This window comes from Tachysurus vachellii, chromosome 23, assembly GCF_030014155.1.
Source record: "Tachysurus vachellii isolate PV-2020 chromosome 23, HZAU_Pvac_v1, whole genome shotgun sequence".
Taxonomy (NCBI): domain Eukaryota; kingdom Metazoa; phylum Chordata; class Actinopteri; order Siluriformes; family Bagridae; genus Tachysurus; species Tachysurus vachellii.
This window is the reverse complement of record NC_083482.1, coordinates 3,693,252-3,708,105: the sequence shown is the minus strand read 5'-3', so window position 1 is coordinate 3,708,105 and position 14,854 is coordinate 3,693,252. Positions and strand designations below refer to the sequence as shown.

Here is a 14,854-nt window from a genome sequence, read left to right as displayed (position 1 = left end):
GTTACTTACTTATACACATCGACATCAGCAAGGTAAACAGTTTTAAAAGATATTTTTCCACCTTTAATGCGACATAGCAACCGATAACACGTTTTAGAAAATCTTACAATGACCTGGTTGCATACGTTTGCACACCTCTTCACTAAGACCTTTGTTTTTTAATACAGCATCGTGTCTTTTACGGTAAGAGATGATCAACTTAAAACTGAGGGGAAGTTTACGGTAGTTCCAAAATGTTGATCATGTTCTTCTTTAGTCATTCCTTTGTTGACTTGGGAATTTGAACATATCCAGGATTCAAGTTTCAAGTTTATTTTATTTGTATAGCGCTTTTTACAACGGACATTGTCTCAAAGCAGCTTTACTGAACATAAACATAAAACAAACGGTTAATATAAAGAATAATATAAAGATTAATAGAATGCAAAATTCAAGATTAATATTAGATATATTTAGTTCACAATGTGTTTGTATTTATCCCCAATGAGCAAGTCTGAGGTGACTCAGGCAGCAGTGGCAAGGAAAAACTCCCTTAGACGGTAAAGGAAGAAACCTTGAGGCATTGGAGGGTGTGATTATAAAAATACAGTCACTGTTGTCTTGGTTGAAGAGAAGCAGCCCCACAGCATGATGCTACCAACACAATGTTTCACTGTGGGAATGGTGAGCTTGTTTCAGCACCAAACATTCATTCATCTTCTACCGCTTATCCGAACTATCTCGGGTCACGGGGAGCCTGTGCCTATCTCAGGCATCATCGGGCATCAAGGCAGGATACACACTGGACGGAGTGCCAACCCATCGCAGGGCACACACACACACTCTCATTCACTCACACAATCACACACTACGGACAATTTATCCAGAGATGCCAATCAACCTACCATGCATGTCTTTGGACCGGGGGAGGAAACCGGAGTACCCGGAGGAAACCCCCGAGGCACGGGGAGAACATGCAAACTCCACACACACAAGGTGGAGGCGGGACTCGAACCCCCCAACCCTGGAGGTGTGAGGCGAACGTGCTAACCACTAAGCCACCGTGCCCCCCCAGCACCAAACATATATTTTAGAATTATGCCTGAATAGGGTTGCAAAATTCCGGGAATTTTCAAGGCTGGAAACTTTCCATGGGAATTAACGGGAATATATGGAAATAAACTGGGAATTTTAAGAAAATGCAGAGTTGCCTATAACAAGGAACTTAAATGTAGTTAAAAAAAATCTTGCAGCATAATTTTGTTTAAAACAACAAGATTTAATGCAATTTAAGTTTGTACCCTGTATTCCTCGGTCACTTGCACACAGCACACTGCTTACTGGAGGGCCAATGAGGCCAAACCCCCTGCAGGTACTTGCATTCTTCCATAACATGCACAGTAACACTTTATTTTAGGGTCATTTAACTAGTTGCTTATTAGCATGAATATTAATAGAATATTGGCTATTTATTAGTACTTATTAAGCACATATTAAAGCCTTATTCTGCATTACCGTATTCTACATTCTTAATTGTACCCAGTACCTAAACTTAATAACTACCTTACTAACTCTTAATAAGCAGTAAATTAGGATTGTTACACATACACAGATAATTTGATGACCCCCCCACACACACACACTCCCCCTGAAATAAAAAAACCCTCCATATATCCATTTTCCAGGCCTTGACTACCACAGAAGCAGAGACCTAATAAGCTTGAGAAAAAATGCTTCATTTTACATTTTGATTGAGAATTTTTTTAGAAGGGCAAGGGTGAGGGATGCTTTCATTTTACAGCAATTATAGGGAAATATGTTTATGACAATAATTGTTTATTATAAGCATAATGTTTATTATGCATGTGTTACTCAATGAAAGAATCAATTAAAGTTCTACTTACAATTAAATCAGTCAAGAGATCATTGTTAAAATTTGTATTACCTTGCATGCATGTCTGCTTATGACCAAACGACATGTTTATTTATGTTTGTATTTGTATATGATATAGTTTATATACATTTCCCTATATTTCCAAATAATTCCCATAAATTCCCATAATGTTTCCAATTTGGAATATTAGTTCCCGTGGAAAGTTTCCGGAAATTTACCGGAAACTTTCCGCCCCTTTGCAACCCTATGCCTACAACATTCTACCCTGGTCTCATCAAACCGCAACATATTTTGCCGAAATTTTGCTGGGCTTAGAGGTTTTTCAGTCATAATCAAAACTGCACAGACAGTTAAAGCCCTGTGTTGTTGGGTTTTTTTTTTTGACGTCTCCACAATGTGTACTACAAGTACTATAACCTTTTGTTTCATCATAATGAACTGAACAGGAACATTTCACTTTTCATCACCTGAAATGATAAAAAGGTTCTTACCTCATCGGCAATCAAACACCTGCAAGACAAAAAAACAGAACAGTCAGAATGAAATAACAGAGAATTGTTCTCCTTTTCCTCCAATTCGCTTTGGATAGCGAATGACTCCGGAGGTGTCTTTTGATAGCAACAGTCATCTCATAAAGAATGCCCCTGATAATTACCCTGCAAATTACGTTTTTCATTTCTGCCCACAATCGATGTCTGGGGAGGCTAACTTATCGATCCAGCCAGGTACTGTGAAAACAGAGCTTCCTGTCTTGTGCGTCTTGCTCAATATCACTTCGTACACCTGACACTCAAAATCCAATTAAACTGCACCAGCTATCAGTGTAAGGGCACGGGGTATTAATTAACATACTCTTATAACACAGCATTGCTGATTTCTGGAATCGAAATGTGTTGATTGACTTTCTGTAACAGAAGCTCGGACACTAGTTTTGATTGTGATCACCACAATCACACCAACCTGTTTATCACGGAGCATACATTATGTATACATTCAGCCACAAAATCAGCCATAAAATCATGTAGGTTCAGGCCAAGAGCTTGAATAAATTTTCACATCAAGCCGACGTTTTCGCCCATGGACGTTGGTGCCAAAGGGCTAGAAAGGCAGGAAGGCTACAGTGACTCAAATAACCACTCTTTACAACTGTGATGATCAGAAAAGCATCTCAGAATATACAAAAACCTCAAACCCTGAGGTGGATCTGCTATGACTGTAGATGACCATATGAGGTTCTACTCTTGTTAGTCAAGAACTTGATACTGAAGCTTATGTGAGCGCAGACCCATCAAAACTGAGCTGCTGAAGATTTTGTCTAGTTTTTTTGAACAATGGATAGCCTCAGATTCCTGATTGCATCTAAAATGTATTGTGCTTCCTGGTTTCATGATTATATGATATGTATGTTCTTTTCTATCATTATAACTTCAAGAGACAATAAAACAGAGCGTCTGGTAAACGAACAGTGGCTGGTGTTTATAGCTGCTATCGAACAGTAAATGACAACAGGAATTAACTTGTAGAATGACAAATGTAACCATAATTCATCAAAAGTATGACATTCAGTTAAAGAAAATGTACTTTTGATTTCTTGAAACTTGGAAAATGAAACTGAAGGACTGAAAAGGATTTAGACTACCCTCCTGAAGATAAAGAAATCTAATAAAATGACGTGACGTGACATACAGCTAAGTATGGTGACCATACTCACAATTTATTCTCTGCGTTTAACCCATCCAAAGTGCACACACACAGCAGTGAACATACACACACAGCAGTGAACAGTGAACACACACCCGGAGCAGTGGGCAGCCATTTATGCTGCGGCACCCGGGGAGCAGTTGGGGGGGTTCGGTGCCTTGCTCAAGGGCACTTCAGTCGTGGCTGGCCCGAGTCTCGAACCCACAACCTTAGGGTTAGGAGTCAGACTCTCTAACCATTAGGCCACGACTTCCCCCATGTGCAGGTGTAGTTCCTTATATTTAATAAAGTTTGTTGTGCAAGTCTTTCCAAGTGTCTTTTTAGAAGGATTGCTCAGGAAGTTGACAAAGGAGGTAACAGTGGACATGCACTGCCACAAATATCCAGCAGCTGGGTCTCGCTGGGATTCAGTGTGATGAGCTGCCATCCATTATGAGATGTCTGCCAGACATGCCAAGATATATGAAGAAACCTCGCTCTCTAATGGTGTGAAAGACAGGAGGTGTGGTGTCATCATCATAACTGTGGTAGGAGGAAGCATGAAGGTATTACATCACCAAGAGAAGGGGTATAGAGGGGAAAACAGAAGAGGACCGAAGACTGAGCCTTGTGGGGCTCCAGTTTTAGATCTATAGGGAGCACATGTTTGGCCTCTCTGAGTCACCTGACATGATGCAAACTCTTGCATGTCTTGTTGGTCTGGAAACACCTGTATACCAGCTGCTATTTTTTTACTAATTTTACAGTTATTACTAAAGTACACTCCATGGATTCTTTTGGGTAAATAGGAAACCGCAGGAAGGGGGTTTCGAGTCACCTAAGCGTCTTTGGACAATGACACTGAGGTTGGTGTTAAGTGAGCTCCCAAGGGGCCATCATACTGGCGTTTTATCTAGGCACATTTGTTTCAAAGGTTTACCGTGATTTGTGCAAAAGGCAAAAGAACGACCAGGTATCGTCATGCTTAAAACATGGATTAGGAAATTAGCATATATGCTGATATATAAGTCTAGAAGTCTAGGTACAGTGGTGCGGTCTCTTTAGCTCACAGGTTCAGGATTTCCACTTCAGTCCAGAGTCTGTGTTCACTGATGCACATGTACTCTATGTTTCTGTGAAGGTTTTTCTCTAGGTTCTCTGCCAGAAAACATCTTGAGAGGTGGATTGATGAGGTTTGGTTGATTTGGGTGTGTTTGTCCATGATACCTTGCGATGGACTGGTGCCCAGTGTTCCCGGGGTGGGCACAAGATTTGATGCCACCCTGACCGGGATGGAGGCATAATTGGAAACGAATGGGTCCACGGAAGCATCCTCTTTGGTCTAGTATACAGGCTGGTGATGGCAGTGTGATTTCCTGGCACACATCAAGCACGGTGATAACAGATTAAAAAAAATGTCTGAACAGGACTAAAGTTCACCCACCAAGTCACAAGGCATGGCTCATCAAAGCCGGGGTTTTCTTCGTCAGGTTGCTTGCATGAACTATAACTCTCGAGCCTATCAAGCAATCTTTGAGATGATGCAGAAATGCCGTCCACAGCAAAAATGAGACCCTGGTCAATTTCACGCAACTATGCAACCCAATCAGTCTTGCATGGTTCAATATTTCTATATAAAGCACATCCAGCGTTTTGTCATACCCAGGAAAATTTATGTTGCTCTTGAAACCCAAAGACGGTACAGACAAACTGATACATGTGATCGCTGCACAATACCCAATCTCCATTAGCTCAAATTAGAGCGCAATTACAGTAAAGATTTTCTTATACTCACTATATTCCCTGTTATGTGTGAGCTCAAACTGAGGGATTCATTCTGTTTTAACTTACTGATCGTGTCTGAACATGGTCTGTATATCATATCATATTTGGCTGTGTTGTTTTTCAGGCAGCGCTCTGAGACCAAGAAAAGTATGAACAGCAAGAGCTCCCTGCTAGTCTGGTTAAGGCTAGACAGATAGGAGTGAATGAGTCAGCCTCAACAGAGAAGTTTCATTTTCAGTATTCAAATTAAATGTTTTTTTTGTTGTTTTTGTTTTTCGCCCCACACTGAAAGACCCCGTATAGAAAAGATGTGCATTTTTGTGCATGTTCACTGGGATTGAGATTTTCTGCTGAATCTTTGAGGAGAAAAAATTTAATTGCTCTAAGCTTCATCAGGCTAAGCTGAGGATTTACACCAAATAAATGATGCTTTTCTGTGAGCGATTGTGAACCAAGAATCTTTTGTTTTGTTGCAGTTACGACGGTTTTGCATCATTATGATTTCAGTTAAAGCTGATTCAGTGTTGCTTCTGGTCATAGTGGACCGAATGAGCAGATATACTACAGACGAAAATGTTCAAGTTAAACGTGTCTCAATTTGGCTCGATCTTTTTTTATTTTATTTTTTTTTATTCAGCAAAAATCAGGTTAGGTTATGAATATTTATACGGCGATTATTTATATGCCGCCGAACATATGGGACTCGCTTTTGCACCGAAGTATTGTAGTACTTTATGTTATTAAAAAAGATCGGGTATTGTTTATGCTGTTTAAGCTAACGTGTTGTTTATGGTATATAGAGTGGGTTTTCTGCTGTTTGCAACATTTCTGTCCTACTTTTCAGCTGCAGAAGTACCTAATGAGAGAGAAATGCATGCTGAGAGACACAGAGAAAGTGGGATACACAGACACACACAAACAACAATGACAGAATGATGTATTCTTGGGGGAAAAAGTGAGTGAGATATCAGAAAGGAGAGTGCACTCTCTTCATACCCTTTCCGCCTACTAATAGGGGAGACCATGATTAATGTGCCCTGTGTTGTTTTCTTCTAATTAATCCAACACTAGCACAGGTGTGTGTGTGTGTGTGTGTGTGTGTGAGAGAGAATACCCAAGTGTGCACATGTGCATGTGTGTGCCGCGTGCCATTTCCACGCTCATTAATCACTCTTCTTTAAATAAGCAGACCCGTGCCAGGCCTGTTTCTGTTTCGGCACCTGAAGACCTTTCTTTACTCCTCGCGGTTTTAAATGTTATCTCTGATATGCACGGGGTTCAAGTGTCAAGTCAAACCTGCCTGATCCCTCCTCAATGCACCTCACGGAAAAGAAGTAACCCTGGATAATTGCAAGAGTCGATTATCGTAAAAGGGTTCATTGTGTCCTTTTGTATCTGGAGAGCTTTTTCAGTCAACAAAAAAAAAAAAAAAAAAAAAGCTTCCAGTCTGGAAGAGATAGAGAAGAGTGGTAGCCTACCAGGGTTCTTAAAGGGCCAGTACGAATTGTAGAGAGCTGACGATTAACAAAATGCTGATACTGGATTGGAATTTAAACGTAAACCGTTTAATAGTACAGATGAATAAAATAATATAGAAATGTAAAAAGATTTTCTACTAAGTTCTACTAATCCTGAAGAAGATTAGCTTTTTGAAATTAAACATAAAAGATTTTTTTTTGTAGAAATGTCAACATTTCTAAATGTCAATGCACAACTGAAAAGCCTGAACTCACTCTCTCTTTATTTTTTTTTTATAAAATCTACATCTCGATCACCTCCACATCAACTTCTGTGACATCTACATACAACTGAAATGCCAACAAACTACCGGCTTTTTTTTTTTTTTAATTTATTTGCATTGCTGCATCATTTTACTTGAACTCGTTATACAAAGTAATCTTTAAACGTGAACAGAGAACAGCAGGCGCTACGAATCATCAAGGTGAGGATGGTTAAAGATTTCGGCATTAAAACTTTTCCTTATTTTGTTGTGTTACAACTTTTATATTAATATTTCATTTCAGGATAGAAAGAAAAGAGAGGGGTAAACAAGGTGGCTTAACGGTTAGCACATTTGCCTCCAGGGTTGGGGGCTTGATTCCTAATGTGTGCTTGTTGGAGTTTGTACGTTCTTCCCGTGCTTTACGGATTTCCTCCTGCTACTTCAGGTACTCTCCCGAGTCCAAAGACATGCTTTGTATGCTGACTGGCATCTCTAATGTACAGTGTGTATGAACGGGTGCGTGATTGTGCCCTGTGATGCGTTGGCTCCGTATCCAGGAGGTTCCCTGCCTTTTAAAAGGTGCGCTTGGATAAGCTTCAGGTGTCTTGTGACCCTGTGTAAGGCAAGGGGTTCCGAAAATTGATAGTTGGAGGAAAGAGCGACTGGCAGAAACCAATGGCCATTGTAATATTAAATGTCACTATAAACATATGTGATGCGTTGGGTTGTTGTCTAGTCACGTTGGGTTGGGGCTCTAGTCACGATGGAGCAAATCACGGATGTCACTGAATACCAGTTAATTTTGGCACAAACGTTCAGGCTTCTGGAATGGACCCATTAGAAGATCTAAATCCTATCAAAAATGTGTGGAATGAAATGAAAGCGCCGTGCACAGGAAAGTGGAGTATAATGACCAAATCTTAGAACAAAGATGTGGTATGTTGATAAAAAAGAGAGAGTGCTCTTTTTCGTTTTCCTCCCCATCACCCCCCAAACGGTTTGCATTGCATCTGCTCTGGATGAGAACTGCACCTAGATGTCCAACGCTGTATAAGGGACAGATCTGGGGAAAGAATGCTGAAATTTCTGACACTGCTGAAGAACACAGTGGCTTTGATCACTCTTAAATGCAAGACATGATGAACCACAGGCACTGTTCTAGAATCGAAGTGAAGTCATTTAAGCCAGCTTTCCACTGTACGGTTTGTGGACCAATTTTGCTGCTGCAGATAAAAATCATAAAAGAAATCTTTGGGTGCGAGTTAAGATCTGTGGCCTTAGAACTCATAATGTCATGCACGACGGCGGGCGCTGTCAACAAAGCAAGATGGGAACAAGCTCTGATAGGGTCTCAGATTTTTGATTAAAATCTCAGTCTGAGAGCATCTCTACGACGCATGTCTAAAGGCCACCAATGTGACACAAGAAAACAAGATTCTGCGGTCTGGTGAAGTCGAGATTGGACGTTACATCTGGATACCAGTCTATGCTCATTACCTGCTCAAATCATCACAGAGACCGGTGGTGAAAACATCATGCTGCGTTTTTAATGCTTTTTTTGGCAGTTTTGTCAAGATCAAGGGAAAGCTGAGCAGAATTAAGCACAGTGACACTGGACCTCAGAAGAAGAAGAATCCTTTATTTTAGGATCATAAAGGGTCAGCCATGATACAACACCCCTGGGGTAATGAGGATTAAGAGCTCAAGACCACAACAATAGCAGTTTAGTTGTGCTGGAGCTTGAACCCCCAACCTTCTTATCTGTAACCCAGAGTCTTGACCATCGAGCCAACACTGCACCCTTGCTCATGGATTATGGCAAACATCCATCTTTTCAGGAGGTCTGACCCAATTACAGCCTGGAACCGAACCTGTCTGAGGTCGCTAGAAATCCTGATAAACCTTGAGAGATGTTCTGCAGAGATGCATTAGAGGAGATTCCCAGTTCCAGAGCCCTCATTACTCAATATTCATTCATCTTCAACAAACACTTTACAGTAGGCGAGTCTCAGGGCTTGTCGTTGTGCGTTAAATTTTGAGTTGCCTTACACACAAGCTAAGATGGTTGTAGGTTGGATGGATGGTGTCCTCTTTATCCCTGGGCAATCATGATGACATTAACCACTCGTTGACCAATCTGTGCAGATATGTATGTGGAGCTCACGTGTCTTGGACGAAGACATGTGCTAGGCTTCACGCTCAGGTGGTAGCCGTTTTGAGATGATCCATGCACACACCCATCTTAGGTACGTATTTCTGACTCGCACTCCAGACAAACCTGACTGAGATAAACATACCCATTACCATGACTGATCCAGTCCTGGATCGACTACATACTACCAAATTCAAGTTCACAGCCCTTTGACACTCATCTCCAACAGCACATCTGCAAAACTGCCTTTGTTCTACAATTAGCCTTGATCTTAAATAATCTCTGTAGCTTTCCTTTCCCGTGCGTTCGTACCACGGTTACAACGTGATTATAAACACTCTTATTGACCATCTGCCCCCATAGACTCATTGTACTGCTCAGTATGTATCGATCAGCCTTGTGAGCATGTTGGATATGCAGACATGCATATTTTGCTGCTGGAAGTTTGGCAGAGGGGCAGGAAATGCTGCGGTGGCAGGCTAATGCGGCGAGCGGCGTTCAGGGCTCATTAAGCGCCGTAATTGTGTCAGCAAGGCGTATGCTAATCTGGAGTCCCGCAGCACTTGCGGCTTCGCGCTTCAGCTTGCAATCAGCAGGGTAGATTACGCCATTCAGTTCTAGGCAAGCGCGTGTCTCATCTGAAGTATGTTCTTATTCAGACCGAAGATGTGCTATTTATTTATACGACAACATTAGATGTCATGTCATAGCTCTGGCCATCTGAACCAACCAGGAAGAAAATCTATTCCAGACGTCGCGTAAATCCAAGGGTTCTTGGTATATTTCTAGCGATACCGTCTAAATATGGCATTTAGATCATGTTAATTCGTTCAGCATGGAAGGATTATGGTACCACGGCGAGATAGATAGATACACTTGAGGAGGAGGCATTGCTGAAAAGCCTGCAGCTCTAAAAATAGTTGCAGCATCTCTGTCCTGCCTGCTCGCATGTTCACCAGAGAATTTGTCCCTTAGATTGTGAAGAAAGTGCTTCAGTTCTGGGGGTGGTTCAGAATTGGAGAGAGAGAGAGAGAGAGAGAGAGAGAGAGAGAGAGTGTGAGTGTGAGTGTGAGTGAAGGAGAATCAATATGTCAGAACACCAGCACTGAGAGGTTATATTCTTCTGCAAGGGAAGAATGGAAACAAATGCAGTGCAGCCACGTGGTGCTAAAATGGAGCTCACATCAAAACAGGCAATTTGGACATTTTTATAAACACTTACAACCTTTCAAACAAGTCACTCTGTACAAACAGATTTAAATACGTTTTCTGGTTAAGTCTCTTATGCGTGACTTTTATTGTATGTTTTATGCCACAGCGCTGTTGAATTCTCAGTGCTGATTGGTCAGAACCGGCTGTTGATTCGTTTGCAGACGGCGAATCCAGCTGCACTGGTTTTGTTGAATGTTTTATTGTTTCGATAGGAACAAGGTACATGTGGCTGATGTTTATTTAGCGGAAGGAGGAAGGAGTCTCAATCGTCGGTGCTCGGGAGCAATCGGAGGTAAAGCGATTTCTCAAAGAACTAAACAGTTTCCACAGCGTTACATGATAGAACATAGGAAAGAAAAAAAATGCCTTTCAGAATATATATATATAAAAAAAATCAACTTTGGGGTTGTAAGATTCCAGGAATTTAACACAAAAATCTAGAAAACTCCACAATCTTCACAGGATTTTTTTTTTGTATTACTGCAGATTTTCCATGGATTCGGGCTGAGAGGAGCATTCGGCATTCATTCTTGATTCAAATGCAAACACGAGTATAATCCAAATAACAAAACTTTCCAAATGTGCATCCAGTCCAAAAAGTCAGATTGTTGGCATTTTCCTTTTAAATGCACTGAAAGAATTTTGTAGAAACGGTCTACTGAAATGACAGGACTGAATTTTTATTTTTTTTGCTTCGTCTAGCCCAAAGCCGGAATGGCTGATAAGTATAGTCCGACTGCACCTCATTGATTTTAATGCCTCGACACTGCATCATCAAGCAAGAGCAAATTTACATCATTAGCGCTTTTAATTTGGGGATTCGTTGACTTCCATTCGTAATGAAGCCGTCGTTAGGCTGCATAAATGTTATGATGAAGGCATAAAATAAATAAAGAAATAAAGAAATAAAACAGTGGGTTTAATCTCCGTGGGGCTCGCTACCAACTCGCTTTCTCAAATGCGTCGTCAGAATTAATGAGAGGATGGATTTATGTTGTGTGGAGTGACGCGCATATCTGAGAGGCAAACTAATTGCTTTCATTTCCACTGTATAAACAGTCGGTGGCAATAACACTAAACCGAGCAGATACGCTAACAATTCATTAATATAATTAGCCTAATGCATCATTTATTATGGGTGTGGAGGAGAGGAAGTGGCGGCGATGGGCTTACGCTTTTCCCACAGGCCAAACACATAGATTAAAAGTCACATGATCTATTAGGTTCTTGCGTCTGTGGCTGATTAGCATAAAAACGGAAGACGACGGCGTGAAAACGAACGGGGAGCAAATGAAGGACGGAGCGACGCTGTTCGTGAGCTTAAAAAAAAAGAAAAAAAAAGAAAAACAAGCACCCATTCTTGCTATAAGCCGATTTATTTCTATTTGACAACTTCATCTTGATCTCAATTTTAGCAATGAAAGAAAAGAAACAACAATTTTTTTCTTTAGGCTGAGTAACTGTGTAAATTTATGCAGTGAGAAAGAGAAGTGAAAGTATTTTCACTTATGAAGCTCATGTTTCTCTGTGATGACAGGAATCAGAGGAGCCAAATCGAGTTAAAACCCAACCTCCAACAATCGGACATGTGAGAAGGCATGCACGTTGCCATAGCAACAGCTCATATGAAAAGCGCTGGCCGATGACCATTTCAAATGAACGAAATGGAAAGAGATTCTTTTATCCGTTTTGATAAACTGTAATTGCGAATATAAGTTCAAGGGGGCTAATACTTTTGCAGCACACTTTCTGCAGGAACATTTGCAGACATTTGGCTTGATGTATTTGGCGAACTAAGGAGATCACGAGGCGAGGAAGGCGAGACAGCTGGACAGGCTCGAGGACTAAAGCACCGCTGCATCGGTTTCTGAATTTCATTCGACTGAAGCTCACATGTTAATTATATAAGGATAAATATCCGAGTCATTCAGGGTTGTTCACGATTGTGCCTTTTAATAAGGATATAATTTCACACTACGCCTAACAATCACTTAAGCAAAGCTGAAGTTTGATGACAAAGTAAAAAGGGCCTAAATGATTCTAGAGCAAGTAAATAAGGAAGTAAATCAACTCTCTGTGGAATTTTCTTGTGTTTGAGTCATATCCAGGACTTCCGAGGTTGTCCCCAGCAATGAAAATTCCTTCACTGGAGCGATCGCGTTAAAATAGACAGCATTCATTAAGCAAACGCATCTCCTGATTTATCCTCGCTACGAGAGCTGGAGATCCCCAGAGGGACACGTGTGTGAGGTTCAGCAGTGTTGATCTCTGAACTCGGCGTTAATTAACTGCCTGACCCCGTTCTCAAAAAACACAGCTTTCTGGTGTCCTGCTATAGATCAGCCTTCATCAACACTATCTGAGTCTGACTGCTCTGACCTGGCTCACATCGACCGAGCAGGACTCAATTACATCGTCTGCTTGCTTTTAATCACTCCCCGGCTCAAAGACAGTCAGGCACTATGCATTGTCTTTAAATCTGGGTTCTACAGTGTAGGGATTTGTGTGTGATATTCTATTAGAATGCATACAACAGCTTCAGTTTCCCTTTTGATGTGGATTTTCTTTCTATTTTTTAAAAGCTGCGTCGTATAAAACGGGGCTGTGCGACACAACGCCTATAACTGTTGCTTCCTCCTCCTCCTCTTCATCATCATGACTTTCCAGAGGTTGTCACGTCGTGACATGTTGATCTTCTATTGGTCACATGATTTGAATCCCAAGGCCACCAATACCCATTTTCCACCAGAAAGAACCGGGTGCTGGTTCAAAGTTGGTTCCACTGGCGAACCTTCTAAGAACCGGTTTGCCTTTCCATCGGTTAGAGAGCATCACAGAGCCGAGTCTGACGTCACTGTACGTGTCACGTGTCCCAGCAACGTTAATGCAGCAGCGGCAAACGCAAACACTCAACAATGGCGGATGTTGCTTTACTGTTAATGCTCATGGCTTTGTGAACCTACATTAGCATCCAAACGCGGCGAATCCAACGTGTACGTGCAGCTCCATGTAATCTGTATAAACGGAGGTTGTAATCGAGAAAGTACATAACGTTATTTAATCTTTAACACAGAAAAAAGTTAGCCTTAGCATGTAGCTAACTACTATCATGTGTGCTGATAATTGATCATATTGTGGTAAAGTAAAAGTGTATTAAACATTAGTATACTTAAGGTACATTATCAAATGCGCTAACAGTAGCCCCGCCCACAGCCCCTGACACAAGCGGTCTAGACCAGCAACGTTTTGGTGCTACTTAAGAACCACTTTTCCTCTTTCAGAGCCGGTGCTTTGGCTGTCGAAAAAGAAAGAACTGGTTCTAAATTAGGCTCTGAACCAGCACTCGAACTGCCTCGGTGGAAAAGACAGATTACAGACAAGGATGCTACCATTACTGAACAGAATTGGTACAAGAGCTTCGAGCTTGTTGAATACTCGATTCTGATCGGACAGAACGTGTGGATTAACACGCGCACGTTTCTATAGTAACGGCTGTAAGGCCTAGCTGAATTAAATATCAAAATAATTTTTATTTAACAAAATGAAACCTCATCGTTGATATTTCTGCTCTGTGATGCTTTACGGAAGGAGTCTCCAGTGTCAGTATTCCGTAAACCCTTTGTGTCTCCAGGAAGCTGCATCTGTTCTTAGCAACAATCTAAAAGCTTATTCCTGATTTACGTTTTATTCAACAGTTTAATCATCGAACAGCATTATTGTTATTATAAGAAATGAACTCTTCCTGTCTCATAACACGTGTTTTGATTAGGACCACGATGACGCGATGAATATGCAAATTTTGACCGTGTCGTGACTGGAGCTCGCCGTGTGACGACACGGTGTAATTTGCATATTCATATCGCTCATAAACATCCACGTGCAGCTAAAAGTTAATGTTTACGTTATTTACATTATTTACCTTCCAGCTCTAGAAAGAGCGAATTTGACTCCATGGCGCTGAAACGGCATCAGTTTCTTCTCCAGCTTCTCTGGAAGGACCACAAGCTCCTCGTCACCGCCTTTAAACTCACCTTTAATCATTTTCGGTTTAACAAAATGACCTCAAACCGTCTAGCAAGCAAACAACAATGGCCTTGTGCTGTTTATAGTTACTGCACATGTATTAAATCACAGCCACGTTGTATTAACGTCCATATAAAGACTAAAGAGAACCGCTTGACTGTTTCACGCGCGTTTTGACATTTCGCGGCAATGTGGCGTCGCGCCTACGTCATATTCACGCGACATCGGCCCGTACGAGCTAAATGCGGGTGGGGTAAAAATAATTGTTGCGTACTAATGCGGCGTGTTGTGTAGTACACAAAATCACTAAACTTTTATTGTTCTTAACGTTAATACGTTGTTCTATGTACACAGTAAAGCGACATTGGGTGTTAAAGAGACTAAATTCATAACGTTTGATCATCAT

General features: G+C 41.2%; 1 protein-coding gene across 1 annotated transcript in view; it reads right to left on the bottom strand.

Moving 5' to 3' along the window:
* The window catches only part of zranb3 (zinc finger, RAN-binding domain containing 3), a 67,998-nt gene extending 53,448 nt beyond the window's left edge, over positions 1 to 14,550 (bottom strand). The window contains exons 1-2 of the mRNA XM_060859681.1: positions 14,345 to 14,550; positions 2,365 to 2,383 (exon numbers count right to left, since the gene is read on the bottom strand). The gene's annotated coding sequence lies outside the window, so the exon portion shown is untranslated. The remainder of the gene's footprint in view (positions 1 to 2,364; positions 2,384 to 14,344) is intronic.
* Between the last annotated feature and the right edge of the window lie 304 nt (positions 14,551 to 14,854).